Genomic DNA, 26620 nt, shown 5'->3' with positions numbered 1-26620 from the left:
CCACAATGGATTAGTATAAGTGATCCTCGCAAATCTGAATTTAGAGATTTTCTTGCTAATATAACTATGGGAGAATCTAGAGATATTACACAAGCTACCATAGGGAGCATTCACTTTCCTGCTATACATTATTTTGCTCTCTTCATAGGTAGATGCATAAATGGTAAAGATGAGGCATGTCACATGTGTGTCCCTGACCTCAGTATTCTTAGGAGTGCTGTGTTAGGAGACAAATCATATAATTTGGGAGCCATTGTTGCACGGAGGTTGCATCTTAATAGATTTAATGGAGATTTCTTTGGTGGAATTTATGCAACCCGCGTAGCTAATCTTCTTGGTATAGACATATGCGAAGATGATATTGAATTACCTCCTGCCTATCTAGATTTTAATGCTATGGTTCATCACCATTTTGTCGAGAGGAACGAATCACATGTCCAGTACCGACTAATCTTTGACAGACGTCGTGCTGTCCGTATTACTCTCCCTGCCCTTGCTTTCTTTGATTATCATGCAAGAGGAGGATATACTATTACCAGAGAGGAGGCATATGAGTACAAGAGGAGAGAGGAGGCCGCTCGTCGCCACGCTGTAGCTCAGCAGGCGATAGCTGCTGCATCACAGTACAACCCCAGCTACTATTATGGATATCCGCCAGGCCAGCCGTGGCCATAGACCAACTTAGGCCAAAAGCCTAAGCTTGTGGGAATTCCAGCTTAGTCCAATGCACGTGCAATATTATTATTATTCACATCGTTCGGTCGTGCAAGTGAAAGGCAATTATGATGATATATGATGGACTGGCTGAGATGAGAAAAGCTGGTATGAACTTGACCTCTTTTGTTTTTGTAAATATGATTAGTTCATCGTTCTTGATTCGGCCTATTATGAATAAACATGTTTGCAATGACAATAGAGATCATAGTTTCTTGTGCCATGCTTGATTAGCTATGAGTTATAATGCTTTACCTTGCATGCCAACATGCTATTAAAATGGTTATGATGTGGTATGATAGGGTGGTATCCTCCTCTGAATGATTTAAGTGACTTGACTTGGCACATGTTCACGCATGTAGTTGAAACAAAATCAACATAGCCTTCACGACATTTATGTTCATGGTGGATTATATCCTACTCATGCTTGCATTCAGTGTTGATTAATTTTAACGCATGTTCATGACTGTTGTTGCTCTCTAGCTGGTCGCTTCCCAGTCTTTTGCTAGCCTTCACCTGTACTAAGTAGGAATACTGCTTGTCCATCAAATCCCTTTGAACCCCAAACTTATTCCACATGAGTCCACTATACCTACCTATATACGGTATCTACCTGCCGTTCCAAGTAAATTTGTATGTGCCAAACTCTAAACCTTCAAATAAATATCCTGTTTTGTATGCTCGAATAGCTCATGTATCAACTAGTGATGTCTGTATCTTCCATGTTAGGCGGGTTATTCTCAAGAGGAGTGGACTCCGCTCCTCACTCACGAGATAAATGGCTGGTCACCGGGATGCCCAGTCCCATGCTTTATGCAAACAAAATCAAAATAATTGCAAACAAAACTCCCCCTGGGACTCTTGTTAGTTGGAGGCACTCGTTATTTCGAGCAAGCCATGGATTGATGCTTGTGGTGAAAGGGGGAGCATAAACTTTACCATTCTGTTTGGGAACCGCCTATAATGTGTGTAGCATGGAAGATATCGCTATCTCTTGGTTGTTATGTTGACAATGAAAGTATACCGCTCAAAATATTATTCACCTCTGTTTCAAAACCGAGCTCTGGCACCTCTACAAATCCCTGCTTCCCTCTACGAAGGGCCTATCTATTTACTTTTATGCCGAGTCATCATCCTCTTATTAAAAAGCACCATTTGGAGAGCACTACTGTCATTTGCATTCATTATTGTTAGTTTACATTGAGTATGACTTGACTGGATCTCTTTTACCATGAATTACAATGCTAGTCAGTCCTTGGTCTTTAAAGGTGCTCTGCATTTATGTTTTGCGGTCTCAGAAAGTGCTAGCGAGATACCACCTTGTTATATCATATTATGATTGTTTTGAGAAAGTGTTGTCATCCGAGTTTTATTATTATGGCTCGCTAGTTGATTATGCTATTGATATGAGTAAACTTGAGACCTATGCGTTATTGTGAATGTGGTTAGTTATAATCTTTGCTGAAAACTTGAATGATGGCTTTACATATTTACAACAACAAGAGCAAACAGAGTTTGTAAAAGTTTTTCTTTATCACTTTTAGTTTGTCAACTGAATTGCTTGAGGACAAGCAAAGGTTTAAGCTTGGGGGAGTTGATACGTCTCCAACGTATCTACTTTTCCAAACACTTTTGCCCTTGTTTTGGACTCTAACTTGCATGATTTGAATGGAACTAACCCGGACTGACGCTGTTTTCAGTAGAATTACCATGGTGTTATTTATGTGCAGGAGCAAACGTTCTCGGAATGACCTGAAACTTCATGGAGACACTTTTCAGAAAATAAGAAAAATATCTGCCAAAGATGAAGGCCAGGGGGCCCACCACCTTGCCATGAGGGTGGGGGCGCGCCTCCCTACCTCGTGGGCCCCCTGTTGCCTCTCTGACTCCAACTCCACCTCCATATATTGAGTTTTGGGGAGAAAAAAATCAGAGAGAACAAATCATCGCGTTTTATGATATGGAGCCACCGCCAAGCCCTAAAACCTCTCGGGAGGGCTAATCTGGTGTCCGTTCGGGGCTCCGGAGAGGGGAATCCGTCGCCATCGTCATCATCAACCATCCTCCATCACCAATTTCATGATGCTCACCGCCGTGCGTGAGTAATTCCATCGTAGGCTTGCTGGACGGTGATGGGTTGGATGAGATCTATCATGAATCGAGTTAGTTTTGTTAGGGTTTGATCCCTAGTGTCCACTATGTTCTGAGATTGATGTTGCTATGACTTTGCTATGCTTAATGCTTGTCACTAGGGCCCGAGTGCCATGATTTCAGATCTGAACCTATTATGTTTTCATCAATATATGAGTGTTCTTGATCCTATCTTGCAAGTCTATAGTCACCTATTATGTGTTATGATCCGTTAACCCCGAAGTGACAATAATCGGGATACTTACCGGTGATGACCGTAGTTTGAGGAGTTCATGTATTCACTATGTGTTAATGCTTTGTTCCGGTTCTCTATTAAAAAGAGGCCTTAATATCCCTTAGTTTCCGTAAGGACCCCGCTGCCACGGGAGGGTAGGACAAAATATGTCATGCAAGTTCTTTTCCATAAGCACGTATGACTATATACGGAATACATGCCTACATTATATCAATGAACTAGAGCTAGTTCTGTGTCACCCTAGGTTATGACTATTACATGATGAACCGCATCCGGCATAATTCTCCATCACCGATCCATTGCCTACGAGCTTTCCATATATTGTTCTTCGCTTATTTACTTTTCCGTTGCTATTGCTATCATCACTACAAAATACCAAAAACATTACTTTTACTACTGTTACCTTTTGCTACCATTATCGCTACTATCATATTACCTTGCTACTAAACACTTTGCTGCAGATATTAAGTTTCCAAGTGTGGTTGAATTGACAACTCAGCTGCTAATACTTGAGAATATTCTTTGGCTCCCCTTGTGCCGAATCAATAAATTTGGGTTGAATACTCTAACCTCGAAAACTGTCGTGATCCCCTATACTTGTCTAAATTTCATAGACAACCCCATGATAAAGAATTGCCTAGTAAGGATGAAATTATTGGTCTTTCTTCTATTGATGTGCCTCTTGCTAATCCCTTAGAACAATATTTGCTACACCATGAAAATGATATGTTTATGAATGAAAGAAGGGAAATAGATGAAGTATTCTTTAATCAAGGACCTATTTTGAAACACAATTTGCCTGTTGAAATCCTTGGGGATCCTCCTCCACCTAAGGGTGATCCCGTGTTTGAGCTTAAACCATTACCTGATACTCTGAAATATGCTTATCTTGATGAAAAGAAGATACATCATGTTATTATTAGTGCTAACCTTTCAGAGCACGAAGAAAAGAAATTATTGAAAACTCTGAAGAAGCACCGTGCCGCTATTGGATATACTCTTGATGATCTTAAGGGAATTAGTCCCACTCTATGTCAGCACACAATTAAATTGGAGAAAGATGCTAAACCAGTTGTTGATACATCTTCAATGTATCTACTTTTCCAAACACTTTTGCCCTTGTTTTGGACTCTAACTTGCATGATTTGAATGGAACTAACCCGGACTGACACTGTTTTCAGCAGAATTACCATGGTGTTATTTATCTGTAGGAGCAAACGTTCTCGGAATGACCTGAAACTTCACGGAGACACTTTTTCAGAAAATAAGAAAAATATCTGCCAAATATGAAGGCCAGGGGGCCCACCACCTTGCCACGAGGGTGGGAGGTGCGCCTGCCCCCCTAGGGCGCGCCCCACTACCTCGTGGGCCCCCTGTTGCCTCTCCGACTCCAACTCCACCTCCATAAATTGAGTTTCGGGGAGAAAAAAATCAGAGAGAAGAAATCATCGCGTTTTACGATACGGAGCCGCCGCCAAGCCCTAAAATCTCTTGGGAGGGCTGATCTGGAGTCTGTTCGGGGCTCCGGAGAGGCGAATCCATCGCCATCGTCATCATAAACCATCCTCCATCACCAATTTCATGATGCTCACCGCCGTGCGTGAGTAATTCCATCATAGGCTTGCTGGACGGTGATGGGTTGGATGAGATCTATCATGAATCGAGTTAGTTTTTTTAGGGTTTGATCCCTAGTGTCCACTATGTTCTGAGATTGATGTTGCTATGACTTTGCTATGCTTAATGCTTGTCACTAGGGCCCGAGTGCCATGATTTTAGATCTGAACCTATTATGTTTTCATCAATATATGAGTGTTCTTGATCCTATCTTGCAAGTCTATAGTCACCTATTATGTGTTATGATCCGTTAACCCCGAAGTGACAATAATCGGGATACTTACCGGTGATGACCGTAGTTTGAGGAGTTCATGTATTCACTATGTGTTAATGCTTTGTTCCGGTTCTCTATTAAAATGAGGCCTTAATATCCCTTAGTTTCCGTAAGGACCCCGCTGCCACGGGAGGGTAGGACAAAAGATGTCATGCAAGTTCTTTTCCATAAGCACGTATGACTATATACGGAATACATGCCTACATTATATCAATGAACTGGAGCTAGTTCTGTGTCACCCTAGGTTATGACTGTTACATGATGAACCACATCCGGCATAATTCTTCATCACCGATCCATTGCCTACGAGCTTTCCATATATTGTTCTTCGCTTATTTACTTTCCCGTTGCTATTGCTATCATCACTACAAAATACCAAACATTACTTTTACTACTATTACGTTTTGCTACCGTTATCACTACTATCATATTACCTTGCTACTAAACACTTTGCTACAGATATTAAGTTTCCAGGTGTGGTTGAATTGACAACTCAGCTGCTAATACTTGAGAATATTCTTTGGCTCCCCTTGTGTCGAATCAATAAATTTGGGTTGAATACTCTACCCTCGAAAACTGTTGCGATCCCCTATACTTGTGGGTTATGATTTATCAATCCGTGGGATGCGTAGGATGAAGATGGTCTCTCTCAAACAACCCTGCAACAAAATAGCAAAGAGTCTCTTGTGTCCCCAACACACCCAATACAATGGTAAATTGTATAGGTGCACTAGTTCGGTGAAGAGATGGTGATACAAGTGCAATATGGATGGTAGATATAGGTTTTTGTAATCGGAAAATATAAAAACAGCAAGGTAGCAAGTGGTAAAAGTGAGCAAAAACGGTATTGCAATGCTTTGAAACAAGGCCTAGGGTTCATACTTTCACTAGTGCAAGTTCTCTCAACAGGGATAACATAATTAGATCATATATCTATCCCTCAACATGCAACAAAGAGTCACTCCAAAGTCACTAATAGCGGAGAACAAACGAAGAGATTACTGTAGGGTACGAAACCACCTCAAAGTTATTCTTTTCGATCAATCCATTGGGCTATTCCTATAAGTGTCACAAACAGACCTAGAGTTCACAGTAAAATAACACCTTAATACATAAATCAACCAAAACCCTAATATCACCTAGATACTCCAATATCACCTCAAGTATCCGCAGGTATGATTATACGATATGCATCACACAATCTCAGATTCATCTATTCAACCAACACAAAGAACTTCAAAGAGTTCCCCAAAGTTTCTATCGGAGAGTCAAGACGAAAACATGTGACAACCCCTATGCATAAGTTCACAAGGTCACATAACTCACAAATTGATCACCAAAACATACATCAAGTGGATCATGTGAACATCTCATTGTCACCATAGATAAGCACATGCAAGACATACATCAAGTGTTCTCAAATCCTTAAAGACTCAATGTGATAAGATAACTTCAAAGGGAAAACTCAATTCATCACAAGGAGATAGAGAGGGAGAAGCATCATAAGATCCAACTATAATAGCAAAGCTCGTGATACATCAAGATTGTGCCATATCAAGAACATGAGAGAGAGAGAGATCAAACACATAGCTACTAGTACATACCCTCGGCCTCGAGGGTGAACTACTCCCTCCTCGTCATGGAGAACGCCGGGATGATGAAGATGGACACTGGAGAGGGATTCCCCCTTCCGGCAGGGTGCCGAAACGGGTCTAGATTGGTTTTCGGTGGCTACGGAGGCTTGCGGCGGCGGAACTCCCGATCTAGGTTATTTTCTGGAGGTTTTAGTATTTATAGGATTTTATGGCGTCGGGAACAAGTCAGGGAGGTGCCCGAGTCGTCCACGAGAAGAGGGCGACGCGCCCGGGGGGGGGGGGGTATGGCGCGCCCCTACCCTCGTGGACGGCCCGAGACTCTTCTGGCCCAACTATTTTACTCCGGGGGCTTCTTTTGGTCCTTAAAAAATCATCAAAAATTGGCACATCAATTGGACTCCATTTGGTATTCCTTTTTTGTAAAACTCAAAAACAAGGAAAAAACAGAAATTGGCACTGGGCTCTAGGTTAATAGGTTAGTCCCAAAAATCATATAAAATAGCATATAAATGCATATAAAACATCCTAGATGGATAATATAATAGCATGGAACAATCAAAAATTATAGATACGTTGGAGACATATCAAGCATCCCCAAGCTTAATTCATGCTCGTCCTCGAGTAGGTAAATGAGAAAAACAAAATTTTTGATGTGGAATGCTACCTAACATAATTTTCAATGTAATTTTCTTTATTGTGGCATGAATATACAGATCTTAAACATTCAAGACAAAATTTTAATATTGACATAAAAACAATAATACTTCAAGCATACTAACCAAGCAATTATGTCTTCTCAAAATAACATAGCCAAAGAAAGCTCATCCCTACAAAATCATATAGTTTGGCCATGCTTCATTTTCGTCACACAAAATGCTCCCAGCATGCACAACCCCGATGACAAGCCAATCAATTGTTTCATACTTTAGTATTCTCAACCTTTTTCAACTTTCACGCAATACATGAGCACGAGCCATGGACATAGCACTATGGGTGGAATAGAATATGATGATGGAGGTTGTGTGGAGAAGAAAAAAAGGAGAAAGTCTCACATTGATGCGGCTAATCAATGGGCTATGGAGATGCCCATCAATTGATGTCAATGTGAGGAGTAGGGATTGCCATGCAACAGATGCACTAGAGCTATAAATGTATGAAAGCTCAACAAACAAAACTAAGTGGGTGTGCTTCCAACTTGCTTGCTCACGAAGACCTATGGCATTTGAGGAAGCCCAATGTTGGAATATACAAGCCAAGTTCCATAATGAAAATTCCCACTAGTATATGAAAGTGACAGAGTAAGAGACTCTCTATCATGAAGATCATGGTGCTACTTTGAAGCACAAGTGTGGAGAAAGGATAGTAGCACTGTCCCTTCTTTCTTTTTCTCTCCCTTTTTTTGTTTGGCTTCTTTGGCCTCCTTTTTTTCATTGGCTTCTTTGGCCTCTCTTTTTATTTCCTCACATGGGACAATGCTCTAATAATGATGATTGTCGGTGTCAAAACCGGCGGATCTCGGGTAGGGGGTCCCGAACTGTGTGTCTAGACCGGATGGTAACAGGAGGCAGGGAACACGATGTTTTACCCAGGTTCGGGCCCTATTGATGGAGATAAAACCCTACGTCTTGCTTGATTAATATTGATGATATGGGTAGTACAAGAGTAGATCTACCATGAGATCGAGGAGGCTAAACCCTAGAAGCTAGCCTATGGTATGATTGTTGTATATGGAGTTGATGTCCTACAGACTACAACCCTCCGGTTTATATAGACACCGGATAGGGTTAGGGTTACATAGAGTCGGTTATAATGGTAGGAGATCTTGAATATCCGCATCGCCAAGCTTGCCTTCCATGCCAAGGAAAGTCCCATCCGGACACGGGACGAAGTCTTCAATCTTGTATCTTCATAGTCCAGGAGTCCGGCTGAAGGTATAGTCCGGCTACCCGAACACCCCCTAATCCAGGACTCCCTCAGTAGCCCCCGAACCAGGCTTCAATGACGATAAGTCCGGCGCGCAGATTGTTCGGCATTGCAAGGCGGGTTCTTCTCCAAATCCTGTGTACCTGTAGGAATAATGTCTGATTTTTGTAATGTAGTTCTCCTCGGCTTCCACGCCCAATAATGGCCGTCTTCCATGTGTCAAAAGAATGCGAAAAGCCGCGGCGTTTTTACATCCACACCCCTAGCCATATAAATGATCCGCCTATTTAACAGGATGGGGATTCAGGTCCAAACCACATCCTCTCCTCTCCGCGAGTTATCATCAGAGCGCTTCCAGCAAAGGTCCATTCCAACATGACCAGCCATCGCAGCTCCTCCCCTCGCCCCTCCGGTCCCAAACCCGGGGACTGGGAGAGTTGCACCATCCTGCATAGCAAGTTAGTGTCGCTTCAGGCCAAGGGATTTCTCCCCCAGGCATACATGGTCCCGGTCCAAGCCGGTCTCACCACCTACAATGGCGGAAAACAAACGGAGAGCACCCCCAATCCTTCTAGAGGAGAGCGGGTGTGCCTCGTCCCCTATCTAGTAAGGGGACTGGGATTTCCAATTCATCCATTTCTCCGCGGGCTTCTGGAGTTCTACGGCCTCCAGCTGCACAATCTCACGCCCGCCTCCGTATTACATATTGCGGGTTTCGTCGCCCTTTGTGAGCTATTTTTAGGCGTTGAGGCTCATTTCGCGCTGTGGAAGAGGTTATTCTGCCTGGTGCCCCGTTCTCAAGAGGGGTCTATCTACCAAGTGGGCGGAGCCGTAGTATGGCGCATCGCCGGGACCGGATACCTATTCGGAACCCTAAAGAAGGCGTCCGAGGACTGGCCTTCGGAATGGTTTTACATAGATGATGTCCCGCTACCGGACCCTATCCGGGTCGGTCTCCCTGAGTTCAACAGTGCCCCATTGAAGAAACGCTTGAGCTGGCATCCGCGGAGCTCTCAGAGAGAAAGCGACAGAGACGTCCTTTACCTGATGGGCCGGATAAGACTGTTGGCTCATTCTGGACTAACTATGATTGGAGTCATGGCCACATGCATTGTGCGGGGGGTGCAGCCGCTTCAATATAGAGGCCACCCCATGTGGGATTTCAACGGGGAGGATGATGCCACCCGTTACGGTCGTAAGGGGCCGGCCTCAGCTGCCGCCCTAGTAAAGATCTTATCCTCTTTGTACAAGGGAGAAAAGGAGGAATTCCTCCGCGTCAACCCACGGGCCGGATTTAGTATGTACGATCCTCCAAGTTGGGTAAGTGAACAATTGCGCTTGCCCGTTTGTTTTATACTCCCACGGTTAGATAGATAGTCTAACGACTTCAATGCAGGAACTGCGACAGGAGGTAAAGGATATAAATAGCCGCCCTCCACAGCCCGAGGACCCAGAACGGTCCCTCGATCCGGACTCCGAAGAGGATCCGGACATATCGGTGGAGCTTATGGACGGGGTGTTCCATCAGCTAAGCAAGGACAATACCTTGGTAGCCATTACGGCTAATTACCCAGGGTTAATCCCGGCCTCCCAGGTGACAGAAACCGGAGTCTCATTCCCTTGAAAGAGATTCCACTCTCACGTATTCCGGTGTTTCTGACGACAACCGTGTTTTGCAGGGGAGATTTCGGAGGCAGGAGGCCTAACCTGCGGCGGCTAGCCAACGAGAGGCCGCAGGGCCCCGTGGGGCAAAAAGGAATGTAGTCCGGACTAAGATGCCGGCGCAAAGGTATAGCGTACCCTCTGTTTCCCTGGGGTTATTCTGTCAGGGCATATTAACATTCGTGCTATCTTCAGAACGAAGAGACCTCGCTGGACTACATCCGGAGAGGTTGCCAATCGCACCTCCACCAGCCAGGCTCCAACGTCTGGCCAGGAAGCGGAGGCGAGCACAAGGCGCGCACCGGACGCTCCTCCGACAGAGGATGCGGACAGGCTGTCTGCCACAAATTCTGAAGTGGAGAGTGCCATGAACCACAGGCGTCGCCGGACAGTTCTACGCGACGCTTGTTTCTCCCAAGAGGCTTTAGATGCCTTTAATTCAGGAGATGCGTACCTCCATGCCGCTCAAAATGGTTTAGCCAGAGCCACGGAGTAGTATACGGGTAAGAAAATTTTGGTCAAATATATATATATATATATGCCAGTAGCCCCCGAGACTTGAAGCAGTTAGAGCAACTGATTTAAGGATCATTTAATATGAAGGTTCTTACAAAGAAGAATACCGTACTGTCCCAGGAGCTGGAAAAGTGCAAGGCCCAACTAGAGGTCGCACTAGCCGCAGCAGGGGAGCCCAAAGAGACCCCCTCCAGTAAGATACACTTCGAAAGATTAGTATTGTGCGGTGTGGGTGCAAATCTGACAAATCATATTGCAGATGGCGCCAGACTCGATCCGGAAAAGCAACAACTCTTACGCTGGCTAAAGGCCGGTGAGAGTACGTTGACAAAGGTGAGGCGAGAGAAGAATGATCTTCAGGATGCCAACACCGAGCTAGACGTCGAACTTAAAGATGTTCGTGGCCAGTTGTTGGACTCCACGAAGGAGAATCAGCGGCTTCGATGCGGCATATTTAGTAAGTGCTTGAAAGAACTTTGAAAAAAGGGTTCGGCGAGGAAGTCGACTAACAGAGTAATGTCTGTAGGTATGCTCACAGGTCGTCCTGCGGAGGAGATGCCCAGTTCTACGGGTGACCTTCTTCCCGAACTCTTGCAACTGCACGAGCGAATTCGGCAGGCGATGCGAGGCGTTGCCCAAGCCTTATGGCCTGCCCACTCCATGCCCGGGGGCCTTGGAGAGCTTGCGGAGAAGCTGAAGGGAGCTCGGCGGCGCTTCCGGTTGTGGAAGATATCGGCCTGCCGACAAGGCGCTAGGGAGGCCTGGGCCATGGTGAAGACCCGTTTTACGAAGTCTGATCCAAACCACATGGCCGAGGTCGGACCAGTGGGGCCTGACGGGAAGGAGATCCCTGTAAGCTTACTATACGGCCAAGTAGAGTTGCCCGCGAAGTATTCCCAGCAGGACTGTAAATTAGACAGCCTGTTAGATGGTATAGAAGAGGAATACAATCAGTTAGAATGATTGTGTAATTTTGAATTGACATGTGTAATGCCTTCTAGCCGGATTGTAGATCGTTTGTCGTTGCCGACCTTTTCGCTTCAACCTCAGGACCTGACGGTCCCGAGTGTGTCCTAATACCCTAGCGGTTATATAAGAACCGGGGTATGCATGGCGACCAGGCGTAGGGGTCATCAGTGCTTTATCAGACAAGTGCCCAACTAGTTATGTTATATTACATGGTTAGTAAGAAACATCTTTCAGAGAGAATTGTTCCGTTAAGGGTTCCTTTCGCTGGGAGGCATGCCCTAAGGTGCATGTCCGGACTGCGTGAAAAGACGCAGAAAAAAGCATCTGGGGGCGCATAAAATGAGTAAAAAGATCATCTTTTATTTCACCGGCCGAATATTCCCTTAAGAACGCTAGCTTTCGGCTTCACCCAATCTGAGGTACACATCCGGCTGACCCGGCAGTAACAATCGCAGAGGTGCTCCCTTTACCGCCTAGCCGAACAATCGGGAACGTAGGGGTAAGCACAGGAGCCAGGCAACCTAGCTTGGCCAAAACTTAAGTCATATCGATGCATATAATGGTGAAGAAAAAGGTACATGCAGAAGTTTGACGCATGTGTTGGGCGTGAAGCCCGTATAAATAAGCTTATGTTAAAGAAGCCCCCAGGTTTAATGAGCGCGAGTGGCGCGTCACTAGATGAGCTTTTAAGGGCTATAAAAGAAAAAAAATGGGAAGGAGAGAAATGTAAGACAGAAAAATGCAAAAAGGAATGGACAGAGGAAGGAGACGAACACAGAGTCCGGTGCTAGGCATAGAATCTTCGGAGACGGGTGGCGTTCCACGGGTTCGGCTCGAGTCGGTTGTTCGACGCATCTCACAGGCGGTACGCCCCACCAGTCAGGACTTGGTCGATTATGAATGGACCTTCCCACTTGGGCTTGAGTTTGTCCTTTTTCTTATCCGGCAGGCGTAGAACTAGTTCGCCAACACTGTAAGTTTTGGCCCGTACCTCTCTGCTTTGATATCTTCGGGCCTGCTGTTGATAAAATGCGGAACGGGCTTTTGCCACATCACGCTCCTCCTCCAAGGCGTCCAAGTTGTCCTGCCGATCGAGCTCGGCTTCTCTTTCTTTGTACATGCGCACTCTAGGTGAGTCATGAATTATGTCGCAGGGCAGAACTGCTTCTGCGCCATACACCATAAAAAATGGTGTGTATCCGGTGGTGCGATTTGGCGTGGTCCACAGCCCCCATAGCATGGAGTCGAGCTCCTCTACCCAGTGCGTGTTAGATTCCTTGAGGGACCGCACCAGTCTGGGTTTAATGCCGCTCATGATAAGACCATTTGCACGTTCGACCTGGCCGTTGGTTTGTGGGTGATAGACGGAAGCATAATCGAGCTTGATGCCCATGTTTTTGCACCAGAGTTTTACCTCGTCGGCGGTAAAGTTTGTACCATTATCGGTTATGATGCTGTGGGGGACGCCATAACGGTGTACAACCCCGGATACGAAGTCGATCACAGGTCCGAATTCGGCCGTTTTAACAGGCTTGGCTTCTATCCATTTGGTGAACTTATCCACCATGACCAGTAAGTATTTTTTCCTATTGGTCCCACCTTTAAGGGGTCTGACCATGTCAAGCCCCCAGACCGCAAAAGGCCAGGTGATGGGTATAGTTTGGAGTGCGGTAGGTGGCATATGGCTTTGGTTGGCAAAAAGTTGGCAACCAGCGCATCATTGGACTAGGTCCTGAGCGTCTGCCCGGGCCGTCGGCCAATAAAAGCCTGCACGGAAAGCCTTGCTAACAAGGGACCGAGCAGCGGCGTGGTGACCACCAAGTGCGGCATGAATTTCAGCCAGAAGGTTCCGCCCTTCCTCTTCGGAGATGCACCTTTGAAGGACTCCGGTAGTGCTTTTCTTATAAAGCTCTCCCTCATGGACTCTATAGGCTTTAGATTGCCGCACTATGCAGCGGGCCTCGTTTTGGTCCTCTGGGAGTTCCTGCCTAGTAAGATAGGCTAGGAATGGTTCTGTCCACGGGGCGATAATCGCCATTATTACGTGGGCTGAAGGTGTAATTTCATTGGCAGAGCCTCCAATTGTGTCAGATTGTTCGGCGTCGAGTGGTCCGGCTGGGTTCGGGCTGTTACTTGCGGGTTCCCCCTCCCATGCTACGGATGGCTTGAACAATCTTTCCAAAAAGATGTTGGGGGGGGGGGACTGCGTCGTGTTTTGCTCCGATGCGTGCTAGGACGTCCGCCGCTTGATTGTTTTCTCGGGCTATATGGTGAAACTCCAGCCCTTCGAACCGAGCTGACATTTTTAGGACGGCGTTGCGGTAAGCTGCCATTTTTGGGTCCTTAGCGTCGAAGTCTCCATTTATTTGGGATATCGCGAGGTTTGAATCCCGCGTACCTCTAGGCGCTGGATACCCATGGATACTGCTATCCGGAGGCCATGTAGGAGGGCCTCATATTCGGCTGCATTGTTGGAATCCGTGTACATGATCTGGGGCACATATTGGAAAAAAGTAAGTAGAATTATATTCAAAATAAAAGAAAGGGGCTTTTCGTAAGAAAACGTGGATGAATACTTGCTGTTTTCTAGATTTTTGATCGGATTTTTTGGCGGCATGGCCAAGCGGTAAGGCAGGGGACTGCAAATCCTTTATCCCCAGTTCAAATCTGGGTGCCGCCTGATCAATAAAATACTTAGGTTTTTTTTATAGTGCTGATCGAATTCGATAAATTTTTACTTCGCATAAGTTCGGGCAAGAGAGTAACTGGGCCTGCCGATACTGGGTTTAGAGAAACCATACCATAGTTCTATCCTCAAACTAGGGTTAGGATTTGTTTTGACGGTAGTGGCCAAAATGGTTATCAATAGAATAGGGGTGAGGTCGTGTTTCCTTATTCTTTTATTATATGAATTTGAATTGGTTCTTAATCTGTGTCTCCTGTGGGGGATGTCAGGACGACGCCGGCCCCCAGTCCGGCCAACATTTTGGAGCCGTCGAAATGCATAATCCAGTTTGAATATGTGCCGTACTCTTTAGGGAGCTCGGCCTCCGTCCATTCTGCGACGAAGTCGGCCAAACCTTGCGATTTAATAACTCGCCGTGGCTTATAGGTTATATCGAACAGGAGAAGCTCGATGGCCCATTTTGCAATCCGGCCCGTTGTGTTGTGGTTGTTGATAATATCGTTGAGTGGTACTTCCGAGGCTACTGTTATGGAACACTCTTGAAAGTAGTGTCGTAGCTTCCGGGATGCCATGAATACCGCGTATGCAGTCTTTTGATAATGCGGGTACCGTGATTTGCATGGAGTGAGGACAGTGGACACGTAGTAGACCGGCCCTTGAAGGGGGAATTTGTGTCTGTCCGTTTCCCGCTCGACAACGAGCACTGCGCTGACAACTTGATATGTTGCTGCAATGTACAATAACATTGGTTCGCCGGTGTTTGGCGCGGCCAGGACTGGGTTTGTTGCCAATATGGATTTTATTTCATCAAGTCCGGCCGTGGCGGCATCCGTCCACTCGAAGTGTTCGGTGCGCCGAAGGAGGCGAGAGAGGGGTAGTGCCTTTTCTCCCAAGCGGGAGATGAAGCGTCTTAAAGCCGCCACGCATCCGGTTAATTTTTGTATTTGTTTAAGGTCCTTTGGGACATCCAATTGTGACAAAGCTCGGATCTTGACTGGATTTGCTTCAATTCCTCTACCGGATACAATGAAGCCCAAGAGCTTTCCGGCTGGAACGCCGAAGACGCATTTTTCCGGGTTGAGCTTGATGTCATATTTTCGGAGGTTATTGAATGTAAGCCTCAAGTCGTCTACTAGAGATTCGACATGTCTTGATTTGACGACCACATCATCCACATACGCCTCCACTGTTTTGCCGATCTGGTTTGCCAGACATGTCTGGATCATGCGCTGATATGTTGCGCCGGTGTTTTTCAGCGCGAAGGGCATTGTGTTGAAGCAGAATGGGCCGTATGGTGTGATGAATGCTGTTGTGGCTTGGTCTGATTCTGCCATCTTGATTTGATGGTAACCGGAGTATGCGTCGAGGAAACACAACGAATCGTGTCCTGCGGTAGCATTGATAATTTGATCGATATGGGGGAGGGGAAGGGATCCTTTGGGCAAGCCTTGTTAAGGTCTTTGAAATCGACACACAGGCGCCAGGATTTGTCCTTCTTTGGTACCATCACCAGGTTTGCTAGCCAGTCCAGATGTTTTATGTCTCTGATGAATCCGGACTCCAATAGCTTGGCTAGCTCCTCTCCCATAGCCTGTCTCTTGGGTTCGGAAAAACGCCGAAGGGGTTGTTTGACAGGTTTAAATCCTTTTAGGGTATTTAAGCTGTGTTCGGCCAGCCTGCGTGGGATCCCTGGCATGTCTGAAGGGTGCCAGGCGAAGATGTCCCAGTTCTCTTGTAGGAACTCTCGCAATGCGGCGTCTACATCAGGGTTCAGTCGTGCCCCGATGGAAGCTGTTTTATTGGGGTCCGTTGGATGGACCTGGAATTTGACTATTTCGTCAGCTGGCTTGAAGGATGTGGATTTGGATCTCTTGTCGAGTATCACATCATCCCTGTTAACCGTGGAGCACAGCGCAGTCAGTTCCTCGGCCGCTAAGGTTTCGGATAGTGCCTCAAGGGCTAATGCGGCTGTCTTGTTTTCGGCGCGGAGTGCTATGTCTGGATCACTAGCTAGAGTGATAATTCCGTTCAGCCCGGGCATCTTAAGCTTCATGTACCCATAATGGGGTATTGCCTGGAAGATTGTGAATGCTTCCCGCCCTAGTAAATCGTGATATCCGCTCTTAAACGGGGCCACCTGAAACGTGACTTCTTCGGACCTGTAATTATCCGGCGTGCCGAACACCACATCTAGTGTGATTTTTCCTGTGCAGCACGCTTCCCAACTGGGGATTATTCCTCTAAAGGTTGTGCTGCTTCGCTCGACGCGGTTCTAGTCTATTTCCATTTTTTGAAGGGTTTCCTCGTAAATGAGGTTCAGTCCACTGCCTCCATCCATGAGCACCTTGGTGAGGCGAAAGTCGTCCACTATGGGACTGAGGACCAATGCGGCTGGTGCTCGGGCTGTTCGGAATCTAGGTTCATCACTTGCGTTGAAGGTAATGGCAGTGTCGCTCCATGGATTTATTGTTGCAACTTTATAGACTTCGGCGAGGCTGCGGAGTGTTCTTTTTCGCATATTGTTTGATGCGAAAGTCTCAAAGACTGTGAGAACGGTACTGCTGTCCTTGGGCTGGCTTTCTGCGGCCTCCAGAATTAAGAAGTCCTCGCCAATTTTGGCCACCTGCCGGAGTATCCAACATGCTCTAAGGTTGTGAGTTGGTGTGGCGTCCTCTGTACTGTGAATTCTACAGGGTCCATCAAGCCACCTTTCCAGTACGGTTCCATGCCCTGTAGAGGGTTTTGGCTTTTTTATCCCGGGTGTCCTATGATGATGCACCCTCTTAGTTCGGACGGGATTACTATTCAAGGCAGGATTATCCCAAAATTTTATTTCGGTTTTCCAGGTGCTTTCCATCGCATAGTATTTTTGTACTATGGACGCCAAGTCAGCGAAGCGTGTAATATCACGATGACTTACGGCGTTAAGGATTCCCTCGTCCGTGCAATTACTGCAGAAAATTGAGATTGCGTCTTCCTCGCGGCAATCCTTTATCCTGTTCATAACCAGGAGGAATCTGGCCCAGTAATGATGTACTGTTTCCTCGGGCCTCTGCCTGATTTGGGAGAGATCGCTTATGATCGGGTGGGCGGGTGTCGTTGAATCTGAAACCTCACCCAATCCAAGATTCGTAGGCCGAAGAGTTTCCGAACTCTGAAGTTCGGATTCTTGGATGTTGTCCAATGAATCTAGCCCGTTGCCTGATCCTAAGCTCAGGTCTTGAGTTACATCCTCCCCTCCGCGTGTATCCGGCTTGGAGGGGTCGGGAATTCTGACGTAGCTAGTCCTTAAAATAGATGAAGGGTCGCCGCACTACGCCTCTACCACAGCAACATGGTGGGTGGCTTGGGGAGAGTTAATTTCGCTTAGATCGGGTTTAAGCCCAACCTGGTTGTAATCCGTAGTGACCCCCAGGGCGGCGATGCGATCCAAGAGCTCGTTTACGGAAGAGATCTCCATTGGATCTAGCTGCTCGACGAGCTCCGAGCTGACGTGTAGGTTGCTTTTGATGACCCGAGAGGTCACCGTCGGCGCAACAGCCGAACAGGCGGTCATAAGGAAACCACCTAGCCGGAGAGTTTAGCCGACAGCCAAGGCTCCCTTAGCAACGGCGCCGTCTTTAAAGACGGGAGGAGGCATCCTTCCTGATTGCGACAGCATAGAAGAACTCTCAATGAAAGCACCAATGTCGGTGTCAAAACCGGCGGATCTCGGGTAGGGGGTCCCGAACTATGCGTCTAGGCCGGATGGTAACAGGAAGCAGGGAACACGATGTTTTACCCAGGTTCGGGCCCTCTTGATGGAGGTAAAACCCTACGTCCTGCTTGATTAATATTGATGATATGGGTATTACAAGAGTAGATCTACCACGAGATCGAGGAGGCTAAACCCTAGAAGCTAGCCTATGGTATGATTGTTGTATATGGAGTTGATGTCCTATGGACTACAGCCCTCCGATTTATATAGACACCGGATAGGGTTAGGGTTACATAGAGTTGGTTACAATGGTAGGAGATCTTGAATATCCGCATCGCCAAGCTTGCCTTCCACGCCAAGGAAAGTCCCATCCGGACACGGGACAAAGTCTTTAATCTTGTATCTTCATAGTCCAGGAGTCCGGCTGAAGGTATAGTCCGGCTACCCGAACACCCCCTAATCCAGGACTCCCTCAATGATCATCACACTTATATTTATTTACAACTCTAGGATTACAAATCGATACTTAGAACAAAATATAACTCTATATGAGATCCTCCGACGGTGTACCGGGATGTGCAATGAATCGAGAGTGACATGTATGTAAAATAATTATGAATGGTGGCTTTTCCACAAATACGATGTCAACTACATGATCATGCAAGGCAATATGATAATGATGGAGTGTGTCATAATAGACGGAATGGTGGAAAGTTGCATGGCAATATATCTCGGAATGGCTATGGAAATGCCATAATAGGCAGGTATGGTGGCTGTTTTGAGGAAGGTAAATGGTGGGTTTATGGTACCGGTGAAAGTTGCGCGGTACTAGAGAGGCTAGCAATGGTGGAGGGGTGAGAGTGTGTATAATCCATGGACTCTACATTAGTCATAAAGAACTCACATACTTATTGCAAAATCTATTAGTTATCGAAATGAAGTACTACGAGCATGCTCCTAGGGGGATAGATTGGTAGGAAAAGACCATCGCTCGTCCCCGACCGCCACTCATAAGGAAGACAATCAAAAAATAAATCATGCTCCAACTTCATCACATAACGGTTCACCATACGTGCACGCTACGGGAATCACAAACTTTAACACAAGTATCTCTCAAATTCACAACTACTCACTAGCATGACTCTAATATTACCATCCTCATATCTCAAAACAATCATAAGGGATCAAACTTCACATAGTATTCAATGCACTTTATATGAAAGTTTTTATTATATCCCTCTTGGATGCCTATCATATTAGGACTAAATTTATAAACAAAGCAAATTAACATGCTGTTTAAGAATCTCAAAATAATATAAGTGAAGCATGAGATTTCATCTATTTCTTCAAAATAAAACCACCGTCGTGCTCTAAAAAGATATAAGTGAAGCACTAGAGCAAACGACAAACTACTCCAAAAGATGTAAGCGAAGCACAATGAGTAGTTGAATAATTATGTAACTATGTGAAGACTCCTTCTCATAAATAAAATTTGAGATCTTAAGTACTTTATTCAAACAGCAAGCAAAACAAAAGAAAATAAAATGATGCTCCAAGCAAAACAGATATCATGTGGTGAATAAAAATATAGCTCCAAGTAAGGTTACTGATGAACGAAGACGAAAGAGGGGATGCCTTCCGGGGCATCCCCAAGCTTAGGCTCTTGGTTATCCTTGAATATTACCTTGGGTGCCTTGGGAATCCCCAAGCTTAGGCTCTTTCCACTCCCTATTCCATAGTACATCGAATCTTTACCCAAAACTTGAAAACTTCACAACACAAGACTCAACAGAAAACTCGTAAGCTCCGTTAGTATAAGGAAACAAAAATCACCACTTTTTGGTACTATTGTGAACTCATTCTTTATTTATATTGGTGTAATATCTACTGTATTCCAACTTCTCTATGGTTCATACCCTCCGATACTACTAATAGATTCATAAAATAAGCAAACAACACATAGAAAACAGAATCTGTCAAAAACAGAACAATCTGTAGCAATCTGGAGATTTCGAGTACTTATGTAACTCCAAAAATCCTTAGAAAATAGGAAGTCATGGGAAATTTGTTTATAATTCCTTTGAAAAAACAATTAGTATTTTATCACGCTTATGTTAAAAATTAAAACTAATCTCCTGGGCACAAAAGTTTCTGTTTTTTAGCAGGATCAAATCAACTATCACCATAGATCATCCCAAAGGTCTTATTTGTCACTTTATTAAAAAAAGCTATAAAACATGATTACTACAGTAGCTCAATCATGTGAACACACAAAAACAGTAGGGATAAATGTTGGGTTGTCTCCCAACAAGCGCCTTTCTTTAATGCCTTTTTAGCTAGGCATGATGATTTCAATGATGCTCACATAAAGATAGGAATTGAAAAATAATGGGAGCATCATGAAGCATATGACAAGCGCATTTAAGTCTAACCCACTCCCTATGCATTGGGATTTTGTGATCAAATAACTTATGGGATCAAGAATCAATTTGCATAGGAAGGTAAAGCAAGCAAAACTTCAAGATTTTCAACATGTAGAGAGGAAACTTGAAATTATTGCAACTCCTACAAGCATATATTCCTCCCTCATAGTAATTTTCAGTATCACCATCAATGAATTCAGAAATACAACCATCACATAAAGCATTCTTTTCATGATCTACAGGCATATAATTTTTATTACTCTCCACATAAGCAAATTTCTTCTCATGAATAGTAGTGGGAGCAAACTCAACAAAATAAATATCATGTGAGGCATAATCCAACTGATAGTTAAAATCATGATGACAAGTTTCATGGATATCATTATTCTTTATAGCATACGTGTCATCAGAATAATCATCATAGACAGGAGGGATGCTTTCATCATAATAAATTTGCTCATCAAAACTTGGGAAACAAAAAATATCATCTTCATCAAACATAGCATCCCCAAGCTTGTGGCTTTGCATATCATTAGCATCATGGATATTCAAAGAATTCATACTAACAACATTGCAATCATGCTCATCATTCAAATATTTAGTGCCAAACATTTTATGCATTCTTCTTATAACACTTGAGCACAATTTTCCTTTCCATCATTTTCACGAAAGATATTAAAAAGATGAAGCATATGAGGCAACCTCAATTCCATTTTTTTGTAGTTTTCTTTTATAGACTAAACTAGTGATAAAACAAGAAACAAAAAGTTTCGATTGCAAGATCTAAAGATATACCTTCAAGCACTAACCTCCCCGGCAATGGCGCCAGAAAAGAGCTTGATGTCTACTACACAACCTTCTTCTTGTAGACGTTGTTGGGCCTCCAAGTGCAGAGGTTTGTAGGACAGTAGCAAATTTCCCTCAAGTGGATGACCTAAGGTTTATCAATCCGTGGGAGGCGTAGGATGAAGATGGTCTCTCTCAAACAACCCTGCAACCAAATAGCAAAGAGTCTCTTGTGTCCCCAACACACCCAATACAATGGTAAATTGTATAGGTGCACTAGTTCGGCGAAGAGATGGTGATACAAGTGCAATATGGATGGTAGATATAGGTTTTTGTAATCTGAAAATATAAAAACAGCAAGGTAGCAAGTGGTAAAAGTGAGCGAAAACGGTATTGCAATGCTTTGAAACAAGGCCTAGGGTTCATACTTTCACTAGTGCAAGTTCTCTCAACAAGGATAACATAATTAGATCATATAACTGTCCTTCAACATGCAACAAAGAGTCATTCCAAAGTCACTAATAGCGGAGAACAAACAAAGAGATTACTGTAGGATACGAAACCACCTCAAAGTTATTCTTTTAGATCAATCTGTCGGGGGTTAGGTGCGACATATGCCAAAGGATGGCTGATCATGGTGAGGGAGAGTAGAACGTCGCCGGTGCCTGGAAACGGGATGAGGCGTAGACATGCACGCCGACGAATCTTACCCAGCTTCAGGGCTCTCCGGGGAGATAATACCCCTACTGCTGCTCTGCGGGGTCTCCGCATGATCACTATGGCGAAGTGCTTACACGATTGCTCCTTGAGCTGTTTCCTGGAGGTAGGAGAGGGCAAGGCTAGCTCTCTCCCTCCTATATGATCTGGCCTAGAACTAATGGATTCCCACCCTTTGCATGGGTGCCCTGGGGGGTTTATATAAGCCTACCCCCAGGGGTACAATGGTAATCTGGCTGGATGCGGGCCCAACTGTCAGCGCCTCTGGCCTCCGTCTTCCCCGCCGACTGCTGGGGCCCGCCGACTGGTGGGCCCCACCGACTGGCCTGGTACGGAGCCGACAGGCCGCGTCCGCCGCGGGCGGGTCTTGCCGGCTGCTGATTACTGTAGCCATGCTTCTGATGACGCGGGCTTGATCATGGGGTCGTGGCAACAGCCCCACCTCCCGGCGAGCGATCACTATTGCCACTCTCCATCACATCTTGATTAATGGCGCGTGGGCCCCGGGGTTAGGGCTCGGCCGACTCCCCGGGGCCGGCTCCCAACGGGTCCGGCTGGTGGTCCTCTTGCCGTCTCCGGGGGTCTCACTGACTGGTGGGACCCGTTGCCTCTGGGCCGTACACACAAGCCGTCGTGGGTGTAGGATTCGGTCCTGCGGTGCTGATGTTAGGGCCGGCATGGCAATAGTGCCACGCCGCGCAGAGATCTTCCGGGGTATGGCGTGTTGTGGCCATGCCTGCCCTTGGTAAGGGGCGGGAGTGGGCTTCACTGTAGCCACTCCCTTGCCCCGTCCCACTTGATGAGGTCATGGGGTTTGTAGGAGTCACAGGCCGACTCCCCAAAGCCGGCTTCTCTGGAAGTCGCCAGTCAAGAGTCGGGTTTCCCTGAAGTCGTCCCTGGGACTCGGCCGTGAGGGGTCAGTCGGCCATCTTGCCGTCGACTTCTCGAAGGCGGCTCTTCGTCCTGGGGTCTTGAGGGGCGCAGCCTGCCCCGATGTCTTGAAAGGTTCGGGGGCTCGGGTTGGCCTACCCGTGGCCCATTACTCCGACAGTAGTCCCCGAAGCTGGTGAGGCACCACGGACGATCGGCCGAGAAGCCTCAGCAGTTTCTCTTTTCGGGTGCTCAACACATGGTTCTTGGTTGACTTCTGCCGGGCCGGCTAGAAGGAGTCGGACTCGCCCAACTCTGACTCGCACAATATTTCGAACATCGCGGCGGGATCCAAGTAGCGTGCTGGCTAAGCCTCCGGGCCGCCGCCCGTTCTAGGCCTGTCATGCGATAACACGTGGCTGGGCCATACTGCCAGCCTACGTGCGCGACGGGACAAGCCCGTAGGCGGGGCCCGCCACTACTGCGCCTCGGCGCCCGAGCGGATCCGCTGCAGCCCCGACGGACGGTTGGGATTCTCGTGGAGTTACTGCGCGCAATAACTTTGTCATGGAACGTGGGGTTCGTGGGGCCGTGGGCGCAGTAAATCCCACGACCGCCCCCTCGGCTTCGCAGCCCGCGAGGCTATAAGTAGGGGAGAGAGAGGGGCGCGGGGGAGCACGCGCGCCCCTCCTTCCCACTGCTCCTCGCTCTCCTCCTTCTCACTGCCCCTCGCTCTCCTCCTTCTTCTTCTTTGCACCGCCGCGCGCCCAAGCTTCGACGGACGTCGTGGCGATCAGCTCGCACTGAGCTCTTCCTCTGCCGCCGCGCCTCCCACGGTGCGCTCCGGCACCTGGGACGGCTCCGAAGTTCACGACGACCACACCAACTTCCTCTACAAGACTCGTCGGCTCCCCGACGAGGATCACGTGCGGGTGCGTCTTGCACCGAGGGAGGAGATTTCCCCCGCGCCACAGGAGGGCGAGCGGGTCATCTTCTGCTCGCACTGCCTGCGCGGGTTGGGGCTGCCGGCGAGCAGCTTCTTCTGCTCCTTCCTGGAGTTCTACGGCCTCCAGCCGCACCACCTCACGCCCAACACGGTGGTGCTGTTGTCCGCCTTCGTGGCCTTGTGCGAAGGCTTCCTCGGAGTCCTCCCCACCCTCGAGCTCTGGGGGGAGTTCTTCTTCTCCAAGATCGGCACCCAGGCTGCAGGTGTGCCGGCTCAATGCGGCGCTTTCATCGCTGTGCGAAGGTTGGGGGCCGACAACCCCTTCCCCTCCATCTCGCTGATAAAGTCGGTGAAGATGTGGCAGAGATCGTACTTCTACATCAGGAGCGTCTCTACGAGGGGCGACTGGGTCAACCTGCCGGCTTTCGAAGCCGGCCCGCCGGCTGGGAGACTGCCCAACTGGTCGTACCGGGCCAAGTCGCTGACGCCTGTGGGAGCTGGCGCCATCGCGCGACTCCGAGTGCTGACGCAATCGGAGGGCTTGACTGGTCCAGACCTGCTGGCCGCCTTCGTGGCGCGCCGAGTTCTCCCGCTCCAAGGCCGCCCCCATATGATATGCCAAATGAGTGGGCACCGCGACCCGAGTCGGATGTGCACCAAGGACATGCCTCACGAGGAGGTGGCCTTCATGGTGAACTACCTCTCGGACAGCAAGCTCCTGGAGGATTGGCGGTTCGGCGAGGAGCCGTACTCCCGCGCCAACCCCCCGCCCGTGGTGAGTTGCCTTTTCTTTCTTTCTTTGGATTGTCTTCTTTCTCGCCGAGTTTGTTTTGACCAGTCGGCTTTGGTCAGAATCCCCTCCTCCATCCACCAGCTGGCACCTCGGGGCCGGACCGCGAGGTCCTTGCCGACCGGGCGGAGAGTGACATCGACGACCCCAATCTGGACGTGGCGGCTCTGGAGGACGACACCGAGGGAGGAGGAGGAGCGGCAGGCGACTTCAGGCCTTCGGCCACTTTCGCCGACTGGCCTGAAAACGATGCCGAGGGAGAAGTCGCCCCCCGCCATCGGCCAGGAGCCAGCCAGCTTGGCGGGCTCTTCTGCCGCGTCGGGTGCTCCAGGCGGCGGGAAGAAGCGCAGGGCCGCGCCGACCTTGTTCGGCAGTCGGCCGAAGAAGCCCAAGGGTTCGGCTGCGACGACCCGGCGGGACGAGGCGGCTGCGAAGGCCATCCGCTTCCGTAAGGAAGTGAAGAAGCTGTGTTGGTCTCCGTGTGAGTATTCTGTTTCAATGCTTTATTCTTTCTTTGTGGCTTTGTCTGAGTCTTTTGCTTGCTTCCCTTGCTTCAGGGCTCCCATCACTCTTGAGAGGGTCATGGGGACAGTAGAGACGTCCGCCACCACTCGGCGGATTGACCCCGCTGCTGACCTCCGGGAGGCGACAGAGCGGAATGCGCAGGAGAAGCGCAACGAAGAAGAGGCCGCTCGCCTGGAGAAGGCGGAGGCCGATAGGTCAGAGGCCTCCGCCAAGAAAAAACTGGCGGAGGCCAAAGCCGCCGCCGCGACGAAGCGGCATACCGAGGAGGCCGCACGCTGCCAATCGGCGGTGTTCGTCACCCCACTGAACTCTGCGCCGCCGCCTCCGGAGTTCACGGGGCAGACTGGTGAAGCCGGTGGCGAGATCCCCGTCGTGGAGAGGGAAGGCGGCGACCCCTCTACGCCGGACGTGATCGTTCCGCCGCCACCTCCGTCGCCGTCTGGGAGCATGCAAGGCAAGCAGCCAGCGGACCCTCTGGTGCTGCCGACTGAAGATGAGGCCGTGGCGAGGCTACTCCTCCAAGTCGGCTCGCCAATGCGCCGCCGTCTTGAGAAGGCAACTTCAGCACCCCACCCCCTGGAGGCCGGCACCGCCAGCTCGGCGATCCCAGACGCCGAAGCAACGAGTGCCGCGCCCATTGGGTGGGTGCGAGGAGGCGGCACAGGGCCGTTGAACCAGGCGCTTCTGGACGTCCAGGCGAAGCTTTGTGCTGAGGGCGACGCTCTCCAGAATTGTACCAAGGCGTACCTGGCATCGCGGGCAGCCGTCCGGGTATGTTTTTTTCCTCTGGTCTTTGTTTTCTTGTTCCTCTCTGTGGGGGCGCGCCAGCGCACCCACTGGGTGTAGTCCCCGAGTTTCGGGCTGGCTGCTGAGCAGGCAGCCCGGAACTCCAATTGATGAACTCTGGGTATTAACTTTTTGTCTGAAACGCTTGACGCAGGATTACCACAACCTCCACGTCACTGCCTTCAACCTTAACGTTGAACAGCTGGGCAAGCGGACCGCCGATTTGTCGGAGAGCCGGAGTAAGTCCTTTTTCATCTTTGCGGGGGCGCGCTGGCACACCCGCGGGCTGTAGTCCCCGAGATTCAGGCCGACTGCTGTGCAGTCGGGCTGGATCTCCCTGGCAATCTTCTTTATTGATGACTTAACGCCTTCTTTCTTCCTTCTTTTCAGGAGCCAACGCTGCTCTTCAATAGCAGCTGAGCGAAGCCAACTCCGCATTGTGCGCCAAAGGGGAGGAGTGCAGCAAGCTCGCCACAGAGCGCAATCTGCTGGCCACTCAATTGGCAGAGCAGAGGGAGCTCATTGCGAAGATGCAGAGGGAGGCGGAAGAGACGAAAACCGCCCTCCTGGCCGAGTTCGCGAGCGAGCGCTCCTCCTAGTCTGACAAGGAGGCGATGCTGGCCTCCGGCTTCCATAAGATTGAAGACATCGTTGATGGTGAGTTTCTTTACTTTCTTTCTTCGAGCTGCCGATTATAAGTCGTGCCGACTCCTGGTTTTTGACTTGCTTCTTTGTTTCGTC

At 48.1% G+C, this 26620-nt stretch overlaps 1 non-coding gene across 1 annotated transcript; it reads left to right on the top strand.

Annotated features, from left to right (window-relative positions):
* Positions 1 to 14262: 14262 nt before the first annotated feature.
* Positions 14263 to 14333, top strand: TRNAC-GCA (transfer RNA cysteine (anticodon GCA)). Its single transcript has one exon. It is a non-coding gene; the product is annotated as a tRNA-Cys (tRNA).
* The last annotated feature ends 12287 nt before the right edge of the window (positions 14334 to 26620 follow it).

The sequence above is a fragment of the Triticum aestivum genome, chromosome 5A (assembly GCF_018294505.1).
Source record: "Triticum aestivum cultivar Chinese Spring chromosome 5A, IWGSC CS RefSeq v2.1, whole genome shotgun sequence".
Lineage (NCBI taxonomy): Eukaryota > Viridiplantae > Streptophyta > Magnoliopsida > Poales > Poaceae > Triticum > Triticum aestivum.
This window is presented reverse-complemented; position numbering and strand designations above follow the sequence as displayed.